Source organism: Vigna umbellata, chromosome 7, assembly GCF_029865625.1.
Source record: "Vigna umbellata cultivar VRB3 chromosome 7, Vumbellata_1.0, whole genome shotgun sequence".
NCBI lineage: Eukaryota > Viridiplantae > Streptophyta > Magnoliopsida > Fabales > Fabaceae > Vigna > Vigna umbellata.
In genome coordinates this window covers 48,698,601-48,708,683 of record NC_142171.1, presented here as the reverse complement: position 1 = coordinate 48,708,683, position 10,083 = coordinate 48,698,601, and the positions used below count along the sequence as shown (strand labels likewise).

The 10,083-nt window shown below is 37.6% G+C and overlaps 1 pseudogene; it reads right to left on the bottom strand.

The window, feature by feature from the left end:
* Nucleotides 1-530: 530 nt before the first annotated feature.
* Nucleotides 531-1,748, bottom strand: LOC148196485 (uncharacterized; annotated as a pseudogene).
* Nucleotides 1,749-10,083: the final 8,335 nt, after the last annotated feature.

Below are 10,083 nucleotides of genomic sequence, written 5' to 3'. Positions count from 1 at the left end.
AGGCTCAAAAACAAAACTGTCTTTATCACTTCCAAACATGCATATCAATCAAGAATTATCAACAAGAGTCAGGCCAAGGCATATGCGCAAGCAATCAAGAGACATATCACTCACAAGAAAGAACATAAAGTGGCTCAAATCTCACACAAGTACTTTTGTCACAATCAATTCAACTCTTAAAAATCATAATCATCTTCCAAGTAGAGAAAAGCAAGGATTTCAAAAAATAAGTATCAATCAAGTGAAGGAAATGATAAGTCTACAACCCAAACAAAGTCCAGAAATGAAGAGAATCATGCAAAACTGTATACAAGACACGACAAAAACAACCTAAAATAGAAAAAATTTAACAAAGAAAACAAAAACTATCAAAGAAAAATCAAAATCTCTCCCAATAGACCACACTTAAACTACACAGTGTCCTCAATATGTTATAAGCATAAGATCAAAAATCAGAACAGTGAACAGATCATGGACAAGTGCAATAAAAGTAGGGAAAGAGGGAGAAGGGAAAAAGAAAACTCCCCTGGTCATGGTGGCAGTTGCCAATTTTGGACTTGTAGGGAGATGTTTTCCACCACAGGATTCAGCCAGGAAGTTTTGAGGACGAACTGCTTCATCCTCCATATTTGATCTAGCAGGTAAATGTCTTCCACAGCTGGATCTAAGAAACAAAGATTATTGATGAGTGGGTTCAGCCATTGCCTATTGATCTTCAAACTGTTGTGTGTGTAAGCACCCTTGTCTTCCACCGGGGGTGCATGTTGGTCAAATTCATATGTACCTCCTGCAACATGGTTAGTACATTGTGGTTCCAAAGAAATGACATGCAGGGGTATAACACCCAATCCCAATGTCATAGGCTGAACCTCAGATATACTCTCAGAACATGAATCACTTTCAAAATTAGAAGCAATATCAACAACAAACTCAGATTCATGTTCAGTGCATGGAGAATAAACATTTAGATGTGATAGCAAAAAGTGGTTCTCATCATGCAGAGAGGGAGAATCAAAAACAGACTCATCAACAATATAATCATCAACATACCTATCAATAGCATAATCATGAATAACACATTCATCAACAGAATAATCAATTTGAGGTATGTTTACTTCCACTTCCCTAAAGATTGGAAAAGTGGTGGAAGATGAAAATGGTCTACCTGGTTCAAAATTGCTGCTTATACCTGCCTGGTCCTCAAAATCTTTGTCAGTCTCCTCTGGTGCAAGAGTGGGGGCATAGGAGGGTGGGAAAGTAAGTGGCGCATTAGTCAGCTCATAACTCTTGTTCCCATCTCCCAGGCCAATGACACTAACTTCATCAGGAATCTGAACAGTCTGAAATGGTGATTCCTCTAAATCTTGAGACTGTTCCTGATTGAGATGAGTGACCATCTGCCCTATCTGATCAGTCAAACTCTGAATGGCAGCTTTTATTTCCTGCTGAAACTCCATGTTCTCTTCCTGAAACTGAATGTTCTCTTGCTGAAACTGAAGGTTCTGCATGGTCATTTGCTCCAACAACTCCTGCAATGTAGGCTCAGAAGTAGAAGGTTGATGAGCTATTTAGGCAGGCTCATAAAGTTGCAGCTGTTGTTGTTGCTGGACTGGCGGAGGCATATAAGCATTCTGAGATGGTGCTTCCTGATATTACTGTGGAGCATCATACCATCCCAAGCTAGGGTCATTCCATCCAGGATCGTTGTTGTAACCATACTGAGCAGGGAAGAATTCATCCAAGAACATATGCTTAAGATCTTCCCAAGAAGTGATGGATCCTGGAGGAAGACAATACAGCCAATCCCTAGTTGCTCCTTGTAATGAATGTGGAAATGCCCTCAAGAAAATGTGATCATCAGGGACATGTGAAGGTTTCACTAAAGAGCACATGATGTGGAACTCCTCCAAATGTCTATGTGGGCATTCACCTGTAAAACCATGAAACTTAGGCAGCAAAATTAATCAGTCCAGAGGTGAGAACGCAACGAACATCATCCTCAGTAGGTGGAACCGGTTCCCAAAGAGAACTCTCAAAAGTCGGAGGATGAGCCATATTGTTCTCAACATAAAAATCACCAGAATATGAATTACAATCAGAGTAACATGCAGAAGGAGAATCATAATCAGAGGCACTGGCTGAATAAGCAGTATTCACAAAATCAAAATGGGTAGACATGGAAAGAGAAAAAAGGAAGGTACAAAAGAAATCCTAAAAATTACAAAACAAACAAAACACAACACAATTAAAGATGTGACACGCACACACAAAACAGAACCTCACACTCACAACACAAGACAAAACACAACACACACTAACACAACAAAAGACCTAAGACCGAACTGTTGGTCCCCGGCAACGGCGCCAAAATTTGATGCGGGCGTCGCAACCCGTCAAATTTGATGTGCAATTAACAATGCAGTATAGACTAGGAAGTGACACCTAGGTCGTCTCTCAACGACCAAATTGCGGTTCAGTCTCAGGTCAACACGTAGTGGGGGGTTTTGTGATTTTGTTTGTGGATAAAAATTAAATACAACTGAATATATATGAAAGCATTAAAATGGAAATTACAACCGATAAATATCCAATTACAATTCAAGCGGTAAAAATGTAACACTTAAGCTAAAAAATTAAATGCATAATTATGTCATCTATCCTACACATTCACCATTGAAAAGAAGAAAAGCATTTCAACCCATAATGCAAAATATTCTAAGGCAAAATAAATGAAAGAAAATAAAACTTTTCTACTACCATTAACCGTGACCCTTGTGCATCTACCATAAGAAATTGAAATTGCAATTGCAATTGTCGTGACATGTTGAGCTTCCATGTGTTTCATTCAAAAGAAAAAAAAATGGAAATAGGTTCTTCCAAAACCGTGGCCTTCCAACATCCAATTCAACTTTATTTTCCAAGTAATTCATGTGCTTACCACTCCATACTATTACCACTTCTTGTCTTTTTCCTAAATGAAAATCAATTGGCAATTTACTTCTCCACATACGTGCAAACCCTTCCAATTGAACATATAATATAAAGTATTCTAAAGTTTATCTATCATTCACGTGACTCATCTCAAGCAAAAAGTGAACTGGAATTGCTTCTACCATGTAAACCGTGCCTCCTTCAAGGTGTCCCATGTGCATGCTCAAATGGGATAAGAATTAAAGGGAGACATTCACCTTCTTCCAGCAAGGACGGTGCTTTCCCAACCAATCAATTAAACTTCTTTTCTCAACTTAACTACCGTCCAAGTACCTTACCCCCATCACCTCTTTATTCTCAAAAATAAAGGGATGAATGCTGCCATTGGTCCGTCCCATCATCCTACACTCTCTCTTAATCTATTTCTCATTCCATGAACACAAAAGAAAAGCTGGAACGTTCCTTCCAACAAAATCACCGTCCTATTCTAGCTTCATGCTTTTCAAAAGGAATTAATTGAAGACTAGTGCTGCTTCCTAATTAATTCAACGTTTCCAGCATCTACCTTCCAATACACACCAACATTTTTCCTTTGGACATGACTTTCGGAACACCACACACTCACCACGGCAACAAGGTACAAGGAAAAGAAATTATGAACATTGAAAAATGCTAATGGTGGTTCAATGAAATTAATTTCCAGCAAACAACTCTTTCACTTTGTAATTTAACAACCATCCAAGCTTGAATACAATATATATGAAAAGAAAGAAAGAAAAACAACCAAATCCCTAGTGCTGTTGGAATGGAGAACTAAGGGCTCTCCCAAGGCACCGTGTGCTGCTTCAATGCTGGATGTGAACTCTCCATTCAACCGTGATCCATCTCTCCATCTCTACGTCCGTGTACTGCTCTCTGGACGAACATGAGCTCTCTTCCAGCAGAATGTGTCTTCCTCCCATTCATCCCATATCTCGAAATGTTAAAAAAAAAATCAAGCAAAAGAGTGTGGCGGCTGTAGCCCTTGGCCGTGTGTCCTCCCTTTAATAAGGGTGGGGCCCACACAATAAAACCCTAGAGTCCAAGTCACTAACCTCTACTTTTGGGTCTAATCTACTTTACCAAAAATTGACCCAAAATGTAAGAGTTGATTCAAAAATTCTAAACTACTGAATTACAATTTAATTAATTCTAAAATGTCTATGTGGAGAGTCTTGAATTTATTTGGCATTCTTCTTGATGTCCCAAAATATATCTCCAAAATTTTCCTGCAATTCAATAATGAAAATAATTAACTCAGATAATTCAAATTAATTAAAATAAGAATTTCTGGTCAAATTAAGCACAATTAACAAAAACGGAAAAATACCGGACATTTAAGCACAATTCCCTGATTAATTCTAGCACAATAAACTAGGTGAAGTCAAGAAAATATTGACTCATCATTATGCAATTGAGTTGTCGAGGTGTAACCCAAGTTCAACAATGAAGGTTAAAGTAGATAGTGATAATGGTGAGACAATGTTCTAGAGATTTTATTCTTGTTTGAAAACTTGTAAGGATAGTTTTGTGTGTTGTAGACCCATAGTCGATTTAGGTGGATCTTTTTGAAAGAACAATTTAGAGGAGAGTTGCTTACTATGGTTGATAGGGATCCAAATGATCAGATGTTACCACTAGTTATGCAGTAGTTTAAGTGGAAAATAAAGAAACATGGATATGGTTTTTAGACTTATTGATAGAAGACCATGGGGAAAAGAAGTCTATTGGTCATGCATATATATGTTTACCTTTTTGGATATGGTTTTTAGACTTATTGATAGAAGACCATGGGGAAAAGAAGTTTATTGGTCATGCACATATATGTTTACCAACAAAAGGTACTTTTATTACTTATATGTATTTTATTTTTTATTCATAACACTAAAGGATTAATTAGGACATTTACGTTGACAGGGGTTGTTGTCAACTATCTAGAAACTTTTGTCTGGGGTCAAGCAAAGATTCTACATGAGGCACATGTATGCAAACTTCAGGAAAAAATTTTCTGGACAAACATTGAAGAATTTTATGTGGAGGGTTGTTACAAGCACATACTTCCAAACTTGGGAGAGAGAAATATTAAATATTAAAGAAGTCAATATAGAAGCGTATAAATACCTCATAGTTATTCCCCCAAGGTCGACTTTGTTCCTTACATGCATATTGACAAAATTTACGTGTGCTAAACAATTTTCATGGTTTCTTTGAAACATGTATTGGTCGAGATCCAGAGTTCCAGGTCAAGTAGTGTGACACCCTTGATAACAATATAAGTGAAGCTTTCAATAGTGTTATTGTTCATGCTAGAGGAAAACCCATTATAACCAAGCTAAAAGATATTAGACTTTATCTCATGAAATGATGGGCCACCAACGAAACGAAGGTGGAGTCTATAGAATTCTCTATATGTCCAAAGATTAAAAAAGAGACTTATAAAAGAATCAGATTTATCAAGATATTGGATCCCAAGGTAATCATCTATTGTTAGTATTAATTTATACTAATGTTCATTTGTCTATGTTCACAATTAACTTAGTTTTTTAATTATTTGGTAAAGTTGGTTAACACAAAAGATGTTTGAAGTTAGGCATGTTTATGTAATTGGGAATAAGTTTACCATGGACCTGGATAGTAAAGAATATAGCTACATGAAGTGGTTGGTTGGTAGCATCCCTTGTTGTCATGTCATTGGAGCAATGAAGTTCTTAAATGTACACCCAGAAAATGATATTCCAAGTTGGTTTAGACGATCCACGTATGAAGAGACATATGCCTCCATCATTTATCTTGTGAATAGGCACCTGCTATGGGAAAGAACAACCTTCATAGATATCCTCTCACCATTTAAGAGAAATTTGCCTGTGAGGCCAAAGAAAAAACGAAGGTTGGAGCATTGGGAGATAAAAAGGGATGATACTCAAATGACTAAAGGTACCACAGAAAAAAATGTAGCATCTGTCATATAATTTGCCACAAAAAAAATAATTGTCTCTTACGTCCTTAAGTAACATAACCAACAGAACCAACAACACAAACTCCCCAATTCCTATTACCATTACAACCACCACAACTAATTCCCCAATCTGCTCTACCATCACAACCAACAACAACACCAACTCTCCAATCCCCATATAACGCCACTTCATGGCTCTGTTCCCAAGATTGTGTGGAGCTTCTTCATAAGGCGATGCCAGATTTGAGGACAAATCTTTTTTTAAGAGGGGGGGTATGATGTAATCCTGCCCGACGTAGTCCTTTTGTATTTTTACCTTTCATAGGTTAGCTTGTAAGGAGCATGGGTTACTATAAATACCCAGCTTCTTTATTGTAATTGGCACTTTTGAGCTTAATGAGAATTTAAATTTCTGACCTTCAGAAATAATTCTCTCTTGAAAGTCACATGCTAGAGAGTCCAAAGACTCCCTCTAGCCACCTTCCTTGCACACTGCCTCCATTCTCATTTTCCTTGAATACGCGTCAGCCATTCCTTCGCTGACACATCCTTGCGCACGCGTCAACATTCACATTCCCTCATCATTTTTCTCTCTCGCGCATTCAAGAGCACTTCATTTTCTCATATCAGAGAGCCTCACTCTCATTTCTCTCCATTTTGGTTTCTCGCGTCTCCACACTCCAAATCAGGTTATCTTCTTCACAGATCTACATTTTCTCCCACCACTTCTTCCTCGTTTCACCCATTTTCGTCCACAGTACATCATCTTCACCGAACAGTGCTTCGTTCTATGGCCTCCCCAAGGTTTTCCTTCTTCTTTCATCATTTTCTCTGATTTTAGTCGATTAAAATCACTCTTGATCCGTTCCAAACCTTTTCCACCGTTCAATCTTCATTTTGAACCGATTAATCGGTTCATATTGGGTTTCCTTCCATTTCTAGGGTTTCTATCGAGTTTAACCCTCTGTTTCTTGTTCTTCTTCGAGTTTTTGTCATTTTCTACTGCGTTCATTTCTCGGGCGCTCGTCCATCACCTTCTGATAATATAAGTAAATTTATTTTACTGAATTCTTATATAATATTTATTTTGTAGGCGTGGTAAACCTGAGGAATTTATACATTTTGGATTAATGGAAAGTTGAAAAATTGATATGAAATTAAAGTACTGATTTAATTGGTGTGATTTGGTTAGATTAAGTGAATACAAATCAAAGAGAGATAGTTGTCGTAATTAAATAAAATTGAATTAGAAAGTGATTTTAAGAAACAAAGAGCGAAAAAAAGATGAAAATTAGAAAGATTGGGCACGTAAATATTTTTACAACAATGCTATCTATATTAAAAAAATTAATTTATTTTGGCATTAAAAACACCATATAACGTTAAAAAAGTACTCGATTTTAATTTATTTTATACTGTAAACATTTTTTAATTAAGAAAATATAAACGGTTATGTCAGAATCATTAAAAATGCACCCAAACCCCTCTAAATGGATGCCATGTGTCAAGCGACGAGGATCCGAAAATCAGATAGTGGAAGGCAGGTGTCGGCAGATGAGCGGACGTTCGTTTGACGTGGGAAGCAAAAATGAGTTTTGGAAAGTTTACGTCACACTCTCTACATGCACCTTCTTCTCCAAACTCTGATATTCTCAAATTCTCCTCCTTCTCTCTAAAAGCTCTCCCTTCTCTCTACCAATTCTCACTTTTTCTCTTCTCCGATCACCGTTCAGGCACCGTTGAAGCACTTCCGGCGTCCAGAGCTTCAGTTTGAACCAAACGGTTTCGAATTCTAAACTGGTAAGTTCTTCTTCTCGTTAGCCGTTCGTTTTTTGGTACATGCAAACCAAATCCTGGTTGCATGATTTCATATTTTCTGAGACATTGTTGGTCTCCTGTTGTTTGGCTTAGTTTGAAGAACTGTTGAACGTGAGGGTAGAAGGAATTGTAGTCATGCGAACCTCAATTATGTCTCTAGGAACGTTCGTTCACTCTAAAAGGTAAGGGAAGCTTATTTAATTTAATTTGTATGATTATGTGTGCTGCATGAACGTTCGTTGACTTGACTGAATTAATATATGATGGTTGATATGTTTGGATTGTATGAAGTATGAAAATTGATTATGATATGAATGTATAAAGTTATGAAACTATGTGTTAAGAAATGAGTTGAATATAAATGAATTCTGAATATGAAATTTCCCTATGATAGGGTATGTTCGTCACTGAACGGTCATTGACCGTTCAGTAATGCTAGTAAACTTGGTTAGAATTGGATTCTTTCATTTGGGAAGAATCCTAGTTGAGGACGAGCGTCTTCGCGTTGTAATACTATGCTTGAGCATTCGGCCAAGCATAGTTGTATCTGGGTATTCTGTGATAAATTTAAATATATATATATATATATATATATATATATATATATATATATATATCTGTGTGTGTGTGTGTATTTGTATAGTCTCATTTATTCTTAAAACACTACTTCAATAGTATCTTATTATATTTATCAAGCTTTCTATTATAAGTTTAGTAGTGCTTGGTCTTACACCAAGCGCTCGTACTAAGTAGTGCTCGGTCTTACACCAAGCGCTCGTACTCGTTTCTTTTATAATCTATATTGAGGAAAATAGCGTTTGTCCAACTTCAATAGAGTTCTCTCTCTACCGTGTTCGGTCATTGACTAGGATTCGGTTTTCTTGATGATAAACTCAAATAAGCTAAGTATTCATAAGTGTTCGGTTTCCTTATGTGACTTCTTCTAAGTATTATTCTTTGAATGTTTTGAAGTGTTTGTATCCATTGGTTCAAGCCTAGAGTCTTCGCAGTTGGCATGGTCTTTTCAGCGTTCGGTTGGAGCTCACAAGAGTCAGTTCATTTAATTGGCTCACTTCGTAAATAATGTTCGTTCTAGTCGTTCTTGTGGTATATAGTTCTACTCGGTTTCTTTCTCAACCCGACAATGATCTCTTGGTCTTAATTTGTTCTGGAACTGGAGACCTCTCAGTCTCTCTCCAAGTGTTCGGTCTCGTTCTGAGTCGATGTTGAACGTTCGGTATTTGGTATCCTTAGGGATCTTTGGGCGAAGTGTTTAAATGAAATGATTATTAATGAAAGATGAAGAGAATGTGATATGGATTGAAATGTTTGGATTATGGACGAGCGTTCCAGGGACGAACGACTCATGGTTGAATATTGGAATTGGTAAAGTATGAATGTGGTCATGCTAAGCTGGCGATTCATCCTGATGTTCCGTGAGTACTCGTGTTCCGTGAGTACTCGTCCTCACGTAGAGGAGGGTAGGTCATATGTGGGAACGGCAGGAGGTCCTAGTCCTTAGGGTTACTTTGGACAGATAGGACTAACCTCGGGTGGCAGCTGTTGAGGGTATCCCAGTTACTACATCACCTGGGTGCACGAACGTCGTAGCTACACAAATTTCATACAGTCCGGACAGTCAGTGTAAGACCTTGGAAAATGAACACCGTAACCCACCTGTCAAATCAAAATTAATGCACTAAAACCCTGCTCAGACCATTTAAAATGCACTCCCAAACTCTACACACTGACGCCAGGTGTCAAGAATGGAACGTTCGAAAATCAGTATTGGAAGACAGGTGTCCGTATGAGAGTGCGCATTCGTTTTGCCTGGGAAAGAAAAATGATTTTTCTAAAACACTTCTTCCCACTCTCTGCATGCACCCTTCTTCCTCCTGAAACCTGACTTTTCATTTTCTCATCCTTCTCTTTAGAAAGCTTCCATCTTCTCTCTACTGTAACTCACTACTCTTTTCTCCGATCAACATTCAGAAATTGTAGGATCGTTCCCTGAGTTGTGAGCTTCAATTTGGACCGAACAGTTTCAGAATCTGAAGCTGGTAAGTTTCTTTCCTTAGCTGTTCGTTCTTAGGTTTCATGCAAAACCAAGTTTTGGCGGCATGCAAGGGTATAGTCTAAGTATTTCGATTTTCATGTGTTTAGATTAAGTTGGAATTGTTAAGTGATCGTGTGGATAGAAAGCTGTAAGCGGACGAACCAAAACCTTGCATATAGAATGTTTCAGTCACGAATCCGGGTAAGGGAAGCTTATTTGATTTAATTCGTATGCTGTGTTTTGTTTGAACGTTCGTCTAAGTTGATTAAATGAATATGATGCA